The sequence below is a fragment of the Odontomachus brunneus genome, unplaced genomic scaffold, assembly GCF_010583005.1.
Source record: "Odontomachus brunneus isolate Ranch 3 - 2012 unplaced genomic scaffold, Obru_v1 Obru_scaffold_210, whole genome shotgun sequence".
Taxonomy (NCBI): domain Eukaryota; kingdom Metazoa; phylum Arthropoda; class Insecta; order Hymenoptera; family Formicidae; genus Odontomachus; species Odontomachus brunneus.
Window position 1 is genome coordinate 205,946 of NW_022639660.1, and position 3,255 is coordinate 209,200.

The following is a 3,255-nucleotide window of genomic DNA, read 5'->3' on the forward strand; positions in this document are numbered from 1 at the left end:
ACGAGCGACGGAAATCTTCCGCGACCCTGGCGCGCGTCCGCGAGCCGTCGAACGAGCCGATTCTCGAAAGGGTAGAAGTCACAACGTCGTTGCACAATATGAACACACAAGAAGACAGAGCACAAACAAAGTTAATTGAGTAACGATAGCGCGCGAACGGCGCGAGCGGCAAGCGGCTAACGAATTTCGCCGACTTGCTTTCCAGAGATCGGAGCTGGCCCGAGAGAGCGAGATCGACTCTCGGCGCTCGAGAGGAGTCGCGGCGAGGCTCCTCCGCGTCGAAGGTAGCGCGAGTGCAACGGAGCTTGCAGTCCCGCTAAAGATACAATAGTCGGCGGACCGATTGAACACGCGACGAGCTCTCCGATATTGCCGGCGCTTGAGATTAGCTGTTTCCCAGCTGTCCGAGACGTGCTCCTCTTGTGATAGATGCGAAGCACGGACTGCCCTCATCGTCGGCGAGGGCAGCTTTTAAAGAAAAAGCACTTGGCGACAAGTCGCTCGCTGGTTGGTCGCGGTTGCCGAATCTTCGAGATCATTTCCAAATAAAGCCTGCATGGTAACAGCGGCGATCTAGCATGCGAGTAGAGAAGCGCGAATGTTTGTTTGTTTGCGCGTATGGTCGGCATGGCAACCGCGGACAGCCAGCAAAATCAGTGCAGAAAAAAAGGTGGACTCGCGCTGCGGCTAGCGCGAGCCCGTCGCGAGGCTGGCGGGCGAGCGAACGTTCTAGAACGTTCGATCGCCTAATGCTAGATAATTAATCTCGCTCTCGAACACTTATGTTATAATTTTTATATAACTTAACGTTATATATTATATAACTTTATCAAGTTGTATTCCAACTTGAATACAACATATGTAATGTTTCTCGAAACCTTTATTACGAGAGTTTTCCTCAGATCATCAATCTGTTGTTTGTTTAAACTTCCAATTTCTTCATGCACATTGCAAAAATTCTTCGCAAATTACTCGTAACCCATTTCGTTATTATCAATCGGAGTTAATGGATCAATTTTAGTCTTCTCTGGTGGTGCAATAGGATGACCATCTTCATCGTATTCGATTTCTTAATCGAATTTCTCTTGTTGCAAAGCAGCAGTACAATTTCCCTCTATATATCTACAAAATGAAAAATAATTTAAATAATTATGTCTCTATATCCTTCCTTACTATAATTTGTATATGTACAAAACATAACCTTCAATTTAGCTATATATTATTAAATAAACCTACAAATTTGTAATAATTTTCGTCGTGTTGTACGTCAACATCTGCCCGAAATCCCTTAGATTTGTCTTCCTTATCCCATTCAGTCATATTTATTTTGTTTCACTTGAGCATAGATACCTGCCATAACAGCATCCACAAGCTCTTTTTAACTGTCACTTTCATCTTTTGTTGTTGTTTTCTTCATAAAATTATATATGGAGAACCAGGTGCTGGTATATATTCTAAGGAAGAAGCTTCATCTACAATTCCATGAAGACTTCAATAACTACGTTATATAGATATATTACATTTGTTTCTTTTATGCCATGATTTATTAAAAAAATTATACTCATTTATACATTTGGAACATTAACTTTGTGACAAATATTTCCTTATTATGATAACACAAGAAATGAAAGTGCACGCAAGTGTAATTTGCTAACCCTTATATATTTCATAAAATGAAAGTGTGTCTACTTTAAAGAAATGTAAAAGACAATTTATGTTTTGAGTGGGGAAGGGGAAGATAGAAGGACAAAGGAGAATAGAGACAGAGGAGAAAGGAAATGGAAAAAGGATGGTGTTTTAAGAGATGGAAGTAATGACAGGCAAAAAGGACAAAGATCGGTACATGAGGAAAATGGAGATTAGTGGGCAGATATAGTGGAGAAATGGAAAAAGGAGGTAGGGGAACTGATTAGAAGGGAGATAGGTGAGCAAATAAAACAAGGAAATAAAGAAATTACAAGAGGAAATAGCAGCATAAAGAAAGTATTTTGAGAACAGGTGGAATACCTGGATGGTACAAGTAAAAGATAAACAAAAGGCTATAAACAAAAGGCTTTAAACAACAGATTTGATAGGATGGAGCACTGGGGAGAAGAATAAATCATGGGGAAAGAGAAGCAGATGTAGTGGTAATACAGAAGGATGCTGGTATGGGGCGTTGGATGTAACGCAAAGTTCAGGGAAATTTCGTGAAAAGGAAAAAATTATCTTTTACCAACACCTACTAATGCAGGTCTTATTATCCTTTCGTGCAATCACTTTTCTATTTTTTATACAACTACAATTGTTTCAGCTTTTTTTTACCTCCAACCTCCTGAAATTATTTTATATCGATAACTGTTGTGCATATTGATAATTAATGACAGCATGTTTTACTTACAAAATAGATCTTACTTGTTGAAAGTGCTTCATGTTGATTAGGATCAAGTTTTTCTTCTATTGAACTTACTTAAATTAAGCCATGCTTCTTAAACACCTAAAATATTACACAGAAACTTTCATATGATAATACTCAATTTATTCTGTTTATATTTTTTAAAAAAGAATTAAATTATCTTACTTTATATAATTGTGCTTCTGTAGTAAGATGTAATGTGCGATGTATGTGCATTCGTCCAAATTATTTGCCAACCAATCCGGTCTTTACAGCCTCTAGTTTATCTTCTACTTCTACCATCCAGGTATTCCACCTCTTCTCAAAATCTGTACCAAACTGAAATGTTAAGAAAATTGCATGCCACATTAATTTTACGGCTGTCTATTGATTTTGAAGAGAAAATGGATACTTTTCCGAGCATTTAACAAATATAAAGCTTAAGCGATTAAAAGTGTAGTTGTAAAAGTGTACATTTTACCTTTAAATACATGCACTTCTTTTAGAAATGTTTGTTACCTAATTCTCGTTCGTTAAGTCTGCATCGTCTGCGTCTGCCCTGTCCTTCCAAAAATTACGTGCAATATTCTCTTGTGCGGCTGGCCTACGTGAACCACGTTTTTTACTCCTTACTCTCTCCTTCGCAGCTCGCAGAGCCTCTATCACGTTTCTTTGAAACTCTTGTCGAGACGGTTTCGTGAAGTACGGATTTTTACATACAGCATCTGAAAAGTAATGCAACATGTATTACTCAGTACTTTATATGTGCATGCAAAGGAAAATTTAAGAAATAGTACCAAAAATGGCCATCACAAGTCGTGTATCGTATAATGGCTTGTGTCCTTTGTGGCCCCACCACGTATAAGAAAGAGTCATCGAAT

The 3,255-nt window shown here is 38.5% G+C and overlaps 1 long non-coding RNA gene across 3 annotated transcripts; it reads right to left on the bottom strand.

Annotated features, from left to right (window-relative positions):
• Positions 1 to 16: 16 nt before the first annotated feature.
• On the bottom strand, positions 17 to 2,713 carry LOC116852268. 3 transcript variants are annotated; one of them, XR_004379734.1, is made up of 4 exons: positions 2,561 to 2,713; positions 2,381 to 2,476; positions 1,237 to 1,472; positions 17 to 1,122 (listed from the first exon to the last, which is right to left on the bottom strand). It is a non-coding gene; the product is annotated as an uncharacterized LOC116852268 (long non-coding RNA). The 3 variants fall into 3 exon arrangements; XR_004379735.1 differs by having other exon boundaries at positions 1,237 to 2,314; XR_004379733.1 differs by having other exon boundaries at positions 1,237 to 2,476.
• Positions 2,714 to 3,255: the final 542 nt, after the last annotated feature.